This window comes from Schistocerca americana, chromosome 1, assembly GCF_021461395.2.
Source record: "Schistocerca americana isolate TAMUIC-IGC-003095 chromosome 1, iqSchAmer2.1, whole genome shotgun sequence".
NCBI lineage: Eukaryota > Metazoa > Arthropoda > Insecta > Orthoptera > Acrididae > Schistocerca > Schistocerca americana.
The window spans coordinates 708,041,643-708,055,797 of NC_060119.1; the positions used below are offsets into that span (position 1 = coordinate 708,041,643).

Sequence of the window (14,155 nt, forward strand, 5' to 3'; positions counted from 1 at the left end):
AAACTTCCTAGCAGATTAAAACTGTGTGCCCGACCGAGACTCGAACTCGGGACCTTTGCCTTTCGCGGGCAAGTGCTCTACCAACTGAGCTACCGAAGCACGACTCACGCCCGGTACTCACAGCTTTACTTCTGCCAGTACCTCGTCTCCTACCTTCCAAACTTTACAGAAGCTCTCCTGCGAACCTTGCAGAACTAGCACTCCTGAAAGAAAGGATACTGCGGAGACATGGCTTAGCCACAGCCTGGGGGATGTTTCCAGAATGAGATTTTCACTCTGCAGCGGAGTGTGCGCTGATGTGAAACTTCCTAGCAGATTAAAACTGTGTGCCCGACCGAGACTCGAACTCGGGACCTTTGCCTTTCGCGGGCAAGTGCTCTACCAACTGAGCTACCGAAGCACGACTCACGCCCGGTACTCACAGCTTTACTTCTGCCAGTACCTCGTCTCCTACCTTCCAAACTTTACAGAAGCTCTCCTGCGAACCTTGCAGAACTAGCACTCCTGAAAGAAAGGATACTGCGGAGACATGGCTTAGCCACAGCCTGGGGGATGTTTCCAGAATGAGATTTTCACTCTGCAGCGGAGTGTGCGCTGATGTGAAACTTCCTAGCAGATTAAAACTGTGTGCCCGACCGAGACTCGAACTCGGGACCTTTGCCTTTCGCGGGCAAGTGCTCTACCAACTGAGCTACCGAAGCACGACTCACGCCCGGTACTCACAGCTTTACTTCTGCCAGTACCTCGTCTCCTACCTTCCAAACTTTACAGAAGCTCTCCTGCGAACCTTGCAGAACTAGCACTCCTGAAAGAAAGGATACTGCGGAGACATGGCTTAGCCACAGCCTGGGGGATGTTTCCAGAATGAGATTTTCACTCTGCAGCGGAGTGTGCGCTGATGTGAAACTTCCTAGCAGATTAAAACTGTGTGCCCGACCGAGACTCGAACTCGGGACCTTTGCCTTTCGCGGGCAAGTGCTCTACCAACTGAGCTACCGAAGCACGACTCATGCCCGGTACTCACAGCTTTACTTCTGCCAGTACCTCGTCTCCTACCTTCCAAACTTTACAGAAGCTCTCCTGCGAACCTTGCAGAACTAGCACTCCTGAAAGAAAGGATACTGCGGAGACATGGCTTAGCCACAGCCTGGGGGATGTTTCCAGAATGAGATTTTCACTCTGCAGCGGAGTGTGCGCTGATGTGAAACTTCCTAGCAGATTAAAACTGTGTGCCCGACCGAGACTCGAACTCGGGACCTTTGCCTTTCGCGGGCAAGTGCTCTACCAACTGAGCTACCGAAGCACGACTCACGCCCGGTACTCACAGCTTTACTTCTGCCAGTACCTCGTCTCCTACCTTCCAAACTTTACAGAAGCTCTCCTGCGAACCTTGCAGAACTAGCACTCCTGAAAGAAAGGATACTGCGGAGACATGGCTTAGCCACAGCCTGGGGGATGTTTCCAGAATGAGATTTTCACTCTGCAGCGGAGTGTGCGCTGATGTGAAACTTCCTAGCAGATTAAAACTGTGTGCCCGACCGAGACTCGAACTCGGGACCTTTGCCTTTCGCGGGCAAGTGCTCTACCAACTGAGCTACCGAAGCACGACTCACGCCCGGTACTCACAGCTTTACTTCTGCCAGTACCTCGTCTCCTACCTTCCAAACTTTACAGAAGCTCTCCTGCGAACCTTGCAGAACTAGCACTCCTGAAAGAAAGGATACTGCGGAGACATGGCTTAGCCACAGCCTGGGGGATGTTTCCAGAATGAGATTTTCACTCTGCAGCGGAGTGTGCGCTGATGTGAAACTTCCTAGCAGATTAAAACTGTGTGCCCGACCGAGACTCGAACTCGGGACCTTTGCCTTTCGCGGGCAAGTGCTCTACCAACTGAGCTACCGAAGCACGACTCACGCCCGGTACTCACAGCTTTACTTCTGCCAGTACCTCGTCTCCTACCTTCCAAACTTTACAGAAGCTCTCCTGCGAACCTTGCAGAACTAGCACTCCTGAAAGAAAGGATACTGCGGAGACATGGCTTAGCCACAGCCTGGGGGATGTTTCCAGAACGAGATTTTCACTCTGCAGCGGAGTGTGCGCTGATGTGAAACTTCCTAGCAGATTAAAACTGTGTGCCCGACCGAGACTCGAACTCGGGACCTTTGCCTTTCGCGGGCAAGTGCTCTACCAACTGAGCTACCGAAGCACGACTCACGCCCGGTACTCACAGCTTTACTTCTGCCAGTACCTCGTCTCCTACCTTCCAAACTTTACAGAAGCTCTCCTGCGAACCTTGCAGAACTAGCACTCCTGAAAGAAAGGATACTGCGGAGACATGGCTTAGCCACAGCCTGGGGGATGTTTCCAGAATGAGATTTTCACTCTGCAGCGGAGTGTGCGCTGATGTGAAACTTCCTAGCAGATTAAAACTGTGTGCCCGACCGAGACTCGAACTCGGGACCTTTGCCTTTCGCGGGCAAGTGCTCTACCAACTGAGCTACCGAAGCACGACTCACGCCCGGTACTCACAGCTTTACTTCTGCCAGTACCTCGTCTCCTACCTTCCAAACTTTACAGAAGCTCTCCTGCGAACCTTGCAGAACTAGCACTCCTGAAAGAAAGGATACTGCGGAGACATGGCTTAGCCACAGCCTGGGGGATGTTTCCAGAATGAGATTTTCACTCTGCAGCGGAGTGTGCGCTGATGTGAAACTTCCTAGCAGATTAAAACTGTGTGCCCGACCGAGACTCGAACTCGGGACCTTTGCCTTTCGCGGGCAAGTGCTCTACCAACTGAGCTACCGAAGCACGACTCACGCCCGGTACTCACAGCTTTACTTCTGCCAGTACCTCGTCTCCTACCTTCCAAACTTTACAGAAGCTCTCCTGCGAACCTTGCAGAACTAGCACTCCTGAAAGAAAGGATACTGCGGAGACATGGCTTAGCCACAGCCTGGGGGATGTTTCCAGAATGAGATTTTCACTCTGCAGCGGAGTGTGCGCTGATGTGAAACTTCCTAGCAGATTAAAACTGTGTGCCCGACCGAGACTCGAACTCGGGACCTTTGCCTTTCGCGGGCAAGTGCTCTACCAACTGAGCTACCGAAGCACGACTCACGCCCGGTACTCACAGCTTTACTTCTGCCAGTACCTCGTCTCCTACCTTCCAAACTTTACAGAAGCTCTCCTGCGAACCTTGCAGAACTAGCACTCCTGAAAGAAAGGATACTGCGGAGACATGGCTTAGCCACAGCCTGGGGGATGTTTCCAGAATGAGATTTTCACTCTGCAGCGGAGTGTGCGCTGATGTGAAACTTCCTAGCAGATTAAAACTGTGTGCCCGACCGAGACTCGAACTCGGGACCTTTGCCTTTCGCGGGCAAGTGCTCTACCAACTGAGCTACCGAAGCACGACTCACGCCCGGTACTCACAGCTTTACTTCTGCCAGTACCTCGTCTCCTACCTTCCAAACTTTACAGAAGCTCTCCTGTGAACCTTGCAGAACTAGCACTCCTGAAAGAAAGGATACTGCGGAGACATGGCTTAGCCACAGCCTGGGGGATGTTTCCAGAATGAGATTTTCACTCTGCAGCGGAGTGTGCGCTGATGTGAAACTTCCTAGCAGATTAAAACTGTGTGCCCGACCGAGACTCGAACTCGGGACCTTTGCCTTTCGCGGGCAAGTGCTCTACCAACTGAGCTACCGAAGCACGACTCACGCCCGGTACTCACAGCTTTACTTCTGCCAGTACCTCGTCTCCTACCTTCCAAACTTTACAGAAGCTCTCCTGCGAACCTTGCAGAACTAGCACTCCTGAAAGAAAGGATACTGCGGAGACATGGCTTAGCCACAGCCTGGGGGATGTTTCCAGAATGAGATTTTCACTCTGCAGCGGAGTGTGCGCTGATGTGAAACTTCCTAGCAGATTAAAACTGTGTGCCCGACCGAGACTCGAACTCGGGACCTTTGCCTTTCGCGGGCAAGTGCTCTACCAACTGAGCTACCGAAGCACGACTCACGCCCGGTACTCACAGCTTTACTTCTGCCAGTACCTCGTCTCCTACCTTCCAAACTTTACAGAAGCTCTCCTGCGAACCTTGCAGAACTAGCACTCCTGAAAGAAAGGATACTGCGGAGACATGGCTTAGCCACAGCCTGGGGGATGTTTCCAGAATGAGATTTTCACTCTGCAGCGGAGTGTGCGCTGATGTGAAACTTCCTAGCAGATTAAAACTGTGTGCCCGACCGAGACTCGAACTCGGGACCTTTGCCTTTCGCGGGCAAGTGCTCTACCAACTGAGCTACCGAAGCACGACTCACGCCCGGTACTCACAGCTTTACTTCTGCCAGTACCTCGTCTCCTACCTTCCAAACTTTACAGAAGCTCTCCTGCGAACCTTGCAGAACTAGCACTCCTGAAAGAAAGGATACTGCGGAGACATGGCTTAGCCACAGCCTGGGGGATGTTTCCAGAATGAGATTTTCACTCTGCAGCGGAGTGTGCGCTGATGTGAAACTTCCTAGCAGATTAAAACTGTGTGCCCGACCGAGACTCGAACTCGGGACCTTTGCCTTTCGCGGGCAAGTGCTCTACCAACTGAGCTACCGAAGCACGACTCACGCCCGGTACTCACAGCTTTACTTCTGCCAGTACCTCGTCTCCTACCTTCCAAACTTTACAGAAGCTCTCCTGCGAACCTTGCAGAACTAGCACTCCTGAAAGAAAGGATACTGCGGAGACATGGCTTAGCCACAGCCTGGGGGATGTTTCCAAAATGAGATTTTCACTCTGCAGCGGAGTGTGCGCTGATGTGAAACTTCCTAGCAGATTAAAACTGTGTGCCCGACCGAGACTCGAACTCGGGACCTTTGCCTTTCGCGGGCAAGTGCTCTACCAACTGAGCTACCGAAGCACGACTCACGCCCGGTACTCACAGCTTTACTTCTGCCAGTACCTCGTCTCCTACCTTCCAAACTTTACAGAAGCTCTCCTGCGAACCTTGCAGAACTAGCACTCCTGAAAGAAAGGATACTGCAGAGACATGGCTTAGCCACAGCCTGGGGGATGTTTCCAGAATGAGATTTTCACTCTGCAGCGGAGTGTGCGCTGATGTGAAACTTCCTAGCAGATTAAAACTGTGTGCCCGACCGAGACTCGAACTCGGGACCTTTGCCTTTCGCGGGCAAGTGCTCTACCAACTGAGCTACCGAAGCACGACTCACGCCCGGTACTCACAGCTTTACTTCTGCCAGTACCTCGTCTCCTACCTTCCAAACTTTACAGAAGCTCTCCTGCGAACCTTCCAGAACTAGCACTCCTGAAAGAAAGGATACTGCGGAGACATGGCTTGGCCACAGCCTGGGGGATGTTTCCAGAATGAGATTTTCACTCTGCAGCGGAGTGTGCGCTGATGTGAAACTTCCTAGCAGATTAAAACTGTGTGCCCGACCGAGACTCGAACTCGGGACCTTTGCCTTTTGCGGGCAAGTGCTCTACCAACTGAGCTACCGAAGCACGACTCACGCCCGGTACTCACAGCTTTACTTCTGCCAGTACCTCGTCTCCTACCTTCCAAACTTTACAGAGGCTCTCCTGCGAACCTTGCAGAACTAGCACTCCTGAAAGAAAGGATACTGCGGAGACATGGCTTAGCCACAGCCTGGGGGATGTTTCCAGAATGAGATTTTCACTCTGCAGCGGAGTGTGCGCTGATGTGAAACTTCCTAGCAGATTAAAACTGTGTGCCCGACCGAGACTCGAACTCGGGACCTTTGCCTTTCGCGGGCAAGTGCTCTACCAACTGAGCTACCGAAGCACGACTCACGCCCGGTACTCACAGCTTTACTTCTGCCAGTACCTCGTCTCCTACCTTCCAAACTTTACAGAAGCTTCCGTAAAGTTTGGAAGGTAGGAGACGAGGTACTGGCAGAAGTAAAGCTGTGAGTACCGGGCGTGAGTCGTGCTTCGGTAGCTCAGTTGGTAGAGCACTTGCCCGCGAAAGGCAAAGGTCCCGAGTTCGAGTCTCGGTCGGGCACACAGTTTTAATCTGCTAGGAAGTTTCACATCAGCGCACACTCCGCTGCAGAGTGAAAATCTCATTCTGGAAACATCCCCCAGGCTGTGGCTAAGCCATGTCTCCGCAGTATCCTTTCTTTCAGGAGTGCTAGTTCTGCAAGGTTCGCAGGAGAGCTTCTGTAAAGTTTGGAAGGTAGGAGACGAGGTACTGGCAGAAGTAAAGCTGTGAGTACCGGGCGTGAGTCGTGCTTCGGTAGCTCAGTTGGTAGAGCACTTGCCCGCGAAAGGCAAAGGTCCCGAGTTCGAGTCTCGGTCGGGCACACAGTTTTAATCTGCTAGGAAGTTTCACATCAGCGCACACTCCGCTGCAGAGTGAAAATCTCATTCTGGAAACATCCCCCAGGCTGTGGCTAAGCCATGTCTCCGCAGTATCCTTTCTTTCAGGAGTGCTAGTTCTGCAAGGTTCGCAGGAGAGCTTCTGTAAAGTTTGGAAGGTAGGAGACGAGGTACTGGCAGAAGTAAAGCTGTGAGTACCGGGCGTGAGTCGTGCTTCGGTAGCTCAGTTGGTAGAGCACTTGCCCGCGAAAGGCAAAGGTCCCGAGTTCGAGTCTCGGTCGGGCACACAGTTTTAATCTGCTAGGAAGTTTCACATCAGCGCACACTCCGCTGCAGAGTGAAAATCTCATTCTGGAAACATCCCCCAGGCTGTGGCTAAGCCATGTCTCCGCAGTATCCTTTCTTTCAGGAGTGCTAGTTCTGCAAGGTTCGCAGGAGAGCTTCTGTAAAGTTTGGAAGGTAGGAGACGAGGTACTGGCAGAAGTAAAGCTGTGAGTACCGGGCGTGAGTCGTGCTTCGGTAGCTCAGTTGGTAGAGCACTTGCCCGCGAAAGGCAAAGGTCCCGAGTTCGAGTCTCGGTCGGGCACACAGTTTTAATCTGCTAGGAAGTTTCACATCAGCGCACACTCCGCTGCAGAGTGAAAATCTCATTCTGGAAACATCCCCCAGGCTGTGGCTAAGCCATGTCTCCGCAGTATCCTTTCTTTCAGGAGTGCTAGTTCTGCAAGGTTCGCAGGAGAGCTTCTGTAAAGTTTGGAAGGTAGGAGACGAGGTACTGGCAGAAGTAAAGCTGTGAGTACCGGGCGTGAGTCGTGCTTCGGTAGCTCAGTTGGTAGAGCACTTGCCCGCGAAAGGCAAAGGTCCCGAGTTCGAGTCTCGGTCGGGCACACAGTTTTAATCTGCTAGGAAGTTTCACATCAGCGCACACTCCGCTGCAGAGTGAAAATCTCATTCTGGAAACATCCCCCAGGCTGTGGCTAAGCCATGTCTCCGCAGTATCCTTTCTTTCAGGAGTGCTAGTTCTGCAAGGTTCGCAGGAGAGCTTCTGTAAAGTTTGGAAGGTAGGAGACGAGGTACTGGCAGAAGTAAAGCTGTGAGTACCGGGCGTGAGTCGTGCTTCGGTAGCTCAGTTGGTAGAGCACTTGCCCGCGAAAGGCAAAGGTCCCGAGTTCGAGTCTCGGTCGGGCACACAGTTTTAATCTGCTAGGAAGTTTCACATCAGCGCACACTCCGCTGCAGAGTGAAAATCTCATTCTGGAAACATCCCCCAGGCTGTGGCTAAGCCATGTCTCCGCAGTATCCTTTCTTTCAGGAGTGCTAGTTCTGCAAGGTTCGCAGGAGAGCTTCTGTAAAGTTTGGAAGGTAGGAGACGAGGTACTGGCAGAAGTAAAGCTGTGAGTACCGGGCGTGAGTCGTGCTTCGGTAGCTCAGTTGGTAGAGCACTTGCCCGCGAAAGGCAAAGGTCCCGAGTTCGAGTCTCGGTCGGGCACGCAGTTTTAATCTGCTAGGAAGTTTCACATCAGCGCACACTCCGCTGCAGAGTGAAAATCTCATTCTGGAAACATCCCCCAGGCTGTGGCTAAGCCATGTCTCCGCAGTATCCTTTCTTTCAGGAGTGCTAGTTCTGCAAGGTTCGCAGGAGAGCTTCTGTAAAGTTTGGAAGGTAGGAGACGAGGTACTGGCAGAAGTAAAGCTGTGAGTACCGGGCGTGAGTCGTGCTTCGGTAGCTCAGTTGGTAGAGCACTTGCCCGCGAAAGGCAAAGGTCCCGAGTTCGAGTCTCGGTCGGGCACACAGTTTTAATCTGCTAGGAAGTTTCACATCAGCGCACACTCCGCTGCAGAGTGAAAATCTCATTCTGGAAACATCCCCCAGGCTGTGGCTAAGCCATGTCTCCGCAGTATCCTTTCTTTCAGGAGTGCTAGTTCTGCAAGGTTCGCAGGAGAGCTTCTGTAAAGTTTGGAAGGTAGGAGACGAGGTACTGGCAGAAGTAAAGCTGTGAGTACCGGGCGTGAATCGTGCTTCGGTAGCTCAGTTGGTAGAGCACTTGCCCGCGAAAGGCAAAGGTCCCGAGTTCGAGTCTCGGTCGGGCACACAGTTTTAATCTGCTAGGAAGTTTCACATCAGCGCACACTCCGCTGCAGAGTGAAAATCTCATTCTGGAAACATCCCCCAGGCTGTGGCTAAGCCATGTCTCCGCAGTATCCTTTCTTTCAGGAGTGCTAGTTCTGCAAGGTTCGCAGGAGAGCTTCTGTAAAGTTTGGAAGGTAGGAGACGAGGTACTGGCAGAAGTAAAGCTGTGAGTACCGGGCGTGAGTCGTGCTTCGGTAGCTCAGTTGGTAGAGCACTTGCCCGCGAAAGGCAAAGGTCCCGAGTTCGAGTCTCGGTCGGGCACACAGTTTTAATCTGCTAGGAAGTTTCACATCAGCGCACACTCCGCTGCAGAGTGAAAATCTCATTCTGGAAACATCCCCCAGGCTGTGGCTAAGCCATGTCTCCGCAGTATCCTTTCTTTCAGGAGTGCTAGTTCTGCAAGGTTCGCAGGAGAGCTTCTGTAAAGTTTGGAAGGTAGGAGACGAGGTACTGGCAGAAGTAAAGCTGTGAGTACCGGGCGTGAGTCGTGCTTCAGTAGCTCAGTTGGTAGAGCACTTGCCCGCGAAAGGCAAAGGTCCCGAGTTCGAGTCTCGGTCGGGCACACAGTTTTAATCTGCTAGGAAGTTTCACATCAGCGCACACTCCGCTGCAGAGTGAAAATCTCATTCTGGAAACATCCCCCAGGCTGTGGCTAAGCCATGTCTCCGCAGTATCCTTTCCTTCAGGAGTGCTAGTTCTGCAAGGTTCGCAGGAGAGCTTCTGTAAAGTTTGGAAGGTAGGAGACGAGGTACTGGCAGAAGTAAAGCTGTGAGTACCGGGCGTGAGTCGTGCTTCGGTAGCTCAGTTGGTAGAGCACTTGCCCGCGAAAGGCAAAGGTCCCGAGTTCGAGTCTCGGTCGGGCACACAGTTTTAATCTGCTAGGAAGTTTCACATCAGCGCACACTCCGCTGCAGAGTGAAAATCTCATTCTGGAAACATCCCCCAGGCTGTGGCTAAGCCATGTCTCCGCAGTATCCTTTCTTTCAGGAGTGCTAGTTCTGCAAGGTTCGCAGGAGAGCTTCTGTAAAGTTTGGAAGGTAGGAGACGAGGTACTGGCAGAAGTAAAGCTGTGAGTACCGGGCGTGAGTCGTGCTTTGGTAGCTCAGTTGGTAGAGCACTTGCTCGCGAAAGGCAAAGGTCCCGAGTTCGAGTCTCGGTCGGGCACACAGTTTTAATCTGCTAGGAAGTTTCACATCAGCGCACACTCCGCTGCAGAGTGAAAATCTCATTCTGGAAACATCCCCCAGGCTGTGGCTAAGCCATGTCTCCGCAGTATCCTTTCTTTCAGGAGTGCTAGTTCTGCAAGGTTCGCAGGAGAGCTTCTGTAAAGTTTGGAAGGTAGGAGACGAGGTACTGGCAGAAGTAAAGCTGTGAGTACCGGGCGTGAGTCGTGCTTCGGTAGCTCAGTTGGTAGAGCACTTGCCCGCGAAAGGCAAAGGTCCCGAGTTCGAGTCTCGGTCGGGCACACAGTTTTAATCTGCTAGGAAGTTTCACATCAGCGCACACTCCGCTGCAGAGTGAAAATCTCATTCTGGAAACATCCCCCAGGCTGTGGCTAAGCCATGTCTCCGCAGTATCCTTTCTTTCAGGAGTGCTAGTTCTGCAAGGTTCGCAGGAGAGCTTCTGTAAAGTTTGGAAGGTAGGAGACGAGGTACTGGCAGAAGTAAAGCTGTGAGTACCGGGCGTGAGTCGTGCTTCGGTAGCTCAGTTGGTAGAGCACTTGCCCGCGAAAGGCAAAGGTCCCGAGTTCGAGTCTCGGTCGGGCACACAGTTTTAATCTGCTAGGAAGTTTCACATCAGCGCACACTCCGCTGCAGAGTGAAAATCTCATTCTGGAAACATCCCCCAGGCTGTGGCTAAGCCATGTCTCCGCAGTATCCTTTCTTTCAGGAGTGCTAGTTCTGCAAGGTTCGCAGGAGAGCTTCTGTAAAGTTTGGAAGGTAGGAGACGAGGTACTGGCAGAAGTAAAGCTGTGAGTACCGGGCGTGAGTCGTGCTTCGGTAGCTCAGTTGGTAGAGCACTTGCCCGCGAAAGGCAAAGGTCCCGAGTTCGAGTCTCGGTCGGGCACACAGTTTTAATCTGCTAGGAAGTTTCACATCAGCGCACACTCCGCTGCAGAGTGAAAATCTCATTCTGGAAACATCCCCCAGGCTGTGGCTAAGCCATGTCTCCGCAGTATCCTTTCTTTCAGGAGTGCTAGTTCTGCAAGGTTCGCAGGAGAGCTTCTGTAAAGTTTGGAAGGTAGGAGACGAGGTACTGGCAGAAGTAAAGCTGTGAGTACCGGGCGTGAGTCGTGCTTCGGTAGCTCAGTTGGTAGAGCACTTGCCCGCGAAAGGCAAAGGTCCCGAGTTCGAGTCTCGGTCGGGCACACAGTTTTAATCTGCTAGGAAGTTTCACATCAGCGCACACTCCGCTGCAGAGTGAAAATCTCATTCTGGAAACATCCCCCAGGCTGTGGCTAAGCCATGTCTCCGCAGTATCCTTTCTTTCAGGAGTGCTAGTTCTGCAAGGTTCGCAGGAGAGCTTCTGTATAGTTTGGAAGGTAGGAGACGAGGTACTGGCAGAAGTAAAGCTGTGAGTACCGGGCGTGAGTCGTGCTTCGGAAGCTCAGTTGGTAGAGCACTTGCCCGCGAAAGGCAAAGGTCCCGAGTTCGAGTCTCGGTCGGGCACACAGTTTTAATCTGCTAGGAAGTTTCACATCAGCGCACACTCCGCTGCAGAGTGAAAATCTCATTCTGGAAACATCCCCCAGGCTGTGGCTAAGCCATGTCTCCGCAGTATCCTTTCTTTCAGGAGTGCTAGTTCTGCAAGGTTCGCAGGAGAGCTTCTGTAAAGTTTGGAAGGTAGGAGACGAGGTACTGGCAGAAGTAAAGCTGTGAGTACCGGGCGTGAGTCGTGCTTCGGTAGCTCAGTTGGTAGAGCATTTGCCCGCCAAAGGCAAAGGTCCCGAGTTCGAGTCTCGGTCGGGCACACAGTTTTAATCTGCTAGGAAGTTTCACATCAGCGCACACTCCGCTGCAGAGTGAAAATCTCATTCTGGAAACATCCCCCAGGCTGTGGCTAAGCCATGTCTCCGCAGTATCCTTTCTTTCAGGAGTGCTAGTTCTGCAAGGTTCGCAGGAGAGCTTCTGTAAAGTTTGGAAGGTAGGAGACGAGGTACTGGCAGAAGTAAAGCTGTGAGTACCGGGCGTGAGTCGTGCTTCGGTAGCTCAGTTGGTAGAGCACTTGCCCGCGAAAGGCAAAGGTCCCGAGTTCGAGTCTCGGTCGGGCACACAGTTTTAATCTGCTAGGAAGTTTCACATCAGCGCACACTCCGCTGCAGAGTGAAAATCTCATTCTGGAAACATCCCCCAGGCTGTGGCTAAGCCATGTCTCCGCAGTATCCTTTCTTTCAGGAGTGCTAGTTCTGCAAGGTTCGCAGGAGAGCTTCTGTAAAGTTTGGAAGGTAGGAGACGAGGTACTGGCAGAAGTAAAGCTGTGAGTACCGGGCGTGAGTCGTGCTTCGGTAGCTCAGTTGGTAGAGCACTTGCCCGCGAAAGGCAAAGGTCCCGAGTTCGAGTCTCGGTCGGGCACACAGTTTTAATCTGCTAGGAAGTTTCACATCAGCGCACACTCCGCTGCAGAGTGAAAATCTCATTCTGGAAACATCCCCCAGGCTGTGGCTAAGCCATGTCTCCGCAGTATCCTTTCTTTCAGGAGTGCTAGTTCTGCAAGGTTCGCAGGAGAGCTTCTGTAAAGTTTGGAAGGTAGGAGACGAGGTACTGGCAGAAGTAAAGCTGTGAGTACCGGGCGTGAGTCGTGCTTCGGTAGCTCAGTTGGTAGAGCACTTGCCCACGAAAGGCAAAGGTCCCGAGTTCGAGTCTCGGTCGGGCACACAGTTTTAATCTGCTAGGAAGTTTCACATCAGCGCACACTCCGCTGCAGAGTGAAAATCTCATTCTGGAAACATCCCCCAGGCTGTGGCTAAGCCATGTCTCCGCAGTATCCTTTCTTTCAGGAGTGCTAGTTCTGCAAGGTTCGCAGGAGAGCTTCTGTAAAGTTTGGAAGGTAGGAGACGAGGTACTGGCAGAAGTAAAGCTGTGAGTACCGGGCGTGAGTCGTGCTTCGGTAGCTCAGTTGGTAGAGCACTTGCCCACAAAAGGCAAAGGTCCCGAGTTCGAGTCTCGGTCGGGCACACAGTTTTAATCTGCTAGGAAGTTTCACATCAGCGCACACTCCGCTGCAGAGTGAAAATCTCATTCTGGAAACATCCCCCAGGCTGTGGCTAAGCCATGTCTCCGCAGTATCCTTTCTTTCAGGAGTGCTAGTTCTGCAAGGTTCGCAGGAGAGCTTCTGTAAAGTTTGGAAGGTAGGAGACGAGGTACTGGCAGAAGTAAAGCTGTGAGTACCGGGCGTGAGTCGTGCTTCGGTAGCTCAGTTGGTAGAGCACTTGCCCGCGAAAGGCAAAGGTCCCGAGTTCGAGTCTCGGTCGGGCACACAGTTTTAATCTGCTAGGAAGTTTCACATCAGCGCACACTCCGCTGCAGAGTGAAAATCTCATTCTGGAAACATCCCCCAGGCTGTGGCTAAGCCATGTCTCCGCAGTATCCTTTCTTTCAGGAGTGCTAGTTCTGCAAGGTTCGCAGGAGAGCTTCTGTAAAGTTTGGAAGGTAGGAGACGAGGTACTGGCAGAAGTAAAGCTGTGAGTACGGGGCGTGAGTCGTGCTTCGGTAGCTCAGTTGGTAGAGCACTTGCCCGCGAAAGGCAAAGGTCCCGAGTTCGAGTCTCGGTCGGGCACACAGTTTTAATCTGCTAGGAAGTTTCACATCAGCGCACACTCCGCTGCAGAGTGAAAATCTCATTCTGGAAACATCCCCCAGGCTGTGGCTAAGCCATGTCTCCGCAGTATCCTTTCTTTCAGGAGTGCTAGTTCTGCAAGGTTCGCAGGAGAGCTTCTGTAAAGTTTGGAAGGTAGGAGACGAGGTACTGGCAGAAGTAAAGCTGTGAGTACCGGGCGTGAGTCGTGCTTCGGTAGCTCAGTTGGTAGAGCACTTGCCCGCGAAAGGCAAAGGTCCCGAGTTCGAGTCTCGGTCGGGCACACAGTTTTAATCTGCTAGGAAGTTTCACATCAGCGCACACTCCGCTGCAGAGTGAAAATCTCATTCTGGAAACATCCCCCAGGCTGTGGCTAAGCCATGTCTCCGCAGTATCCTTTCTTTCAGGAGTGCTAGTTCTGCAAGGTTCGCAGGAGAGCTTCTGTAAAGTTTGGAAGGTAGGAGACGCGGTACTGGCAGAAGTAAAGCTGTGAGTACCGGGCGTGAGTCGTGCTTCGGTAGCTCAATTGGTAGAGCACTTGCCCGCGAAAGGCAAAGGTCCCGAGTTCGAGTCTCGGTCGGGCACACAGTTTTAATCTGCTAGGAAGTTTCACATCAGCGCACACTCCGCTGCAGAGTGAAAATCTCATTCTGGAAACATCCCCCAGGCTGTGGCTAAGCCATGTCTCCGCAGTATCCTTTCTTTCAGGAGTGCTAGTTCTGCAAGGTTCGCAGGAGAGCTTCTGTAAAGTTTGGAAGGTAGGAGACGAGGTACTGGCAGAAGTAAAGCTGTGAGTACCGGGCGTGAGTCGTGCTTCGGTAGCTCAGTTGGTAGAGCACTTGCCCGCGAAAGGCAAAGGTCCCGAGTTCGAGTCTC

The 14,155-nt window shown here is 52.5% G+C and overlaps 1 protein-coding gene and 3 non-coding genes across 4 annotated transcripts in view; 2 read left to right on the forward strand and 2 right to left on the reverse strand.

Annotated features, from left to right (window-relative positions):
- LOC124609918 (sex determination protein fruitless-like) overlaps positions 1 to 14,155 on the reverse strand; it is a 458,799-nt gene that overhangs the window by 41,272 nt on the left and 403,372 nt on the right. The gene's annotated exons all lie outside the window — the stretch shown is intronic.
- Trnal-caa lies at positions 5,444 to 5,518 on the reverse strand. The gene has a single exon. It is a non-coding gene; the product is annotated as a tRNA-Leu (tRNA).
- On the forward strand, positions 11,382 to 11,456 carry Trnaw-cca. The gene has a single exon. It is a non-coding gene; the product is annotated as a tRNA-Trp (tRNA).
- Trnal-caa lies at positions 12,586 to 12,660 on the forward strand. The gene has a single exon. It is a non-coding gene; the product is annotated as a tRNA-Leu (tRNA).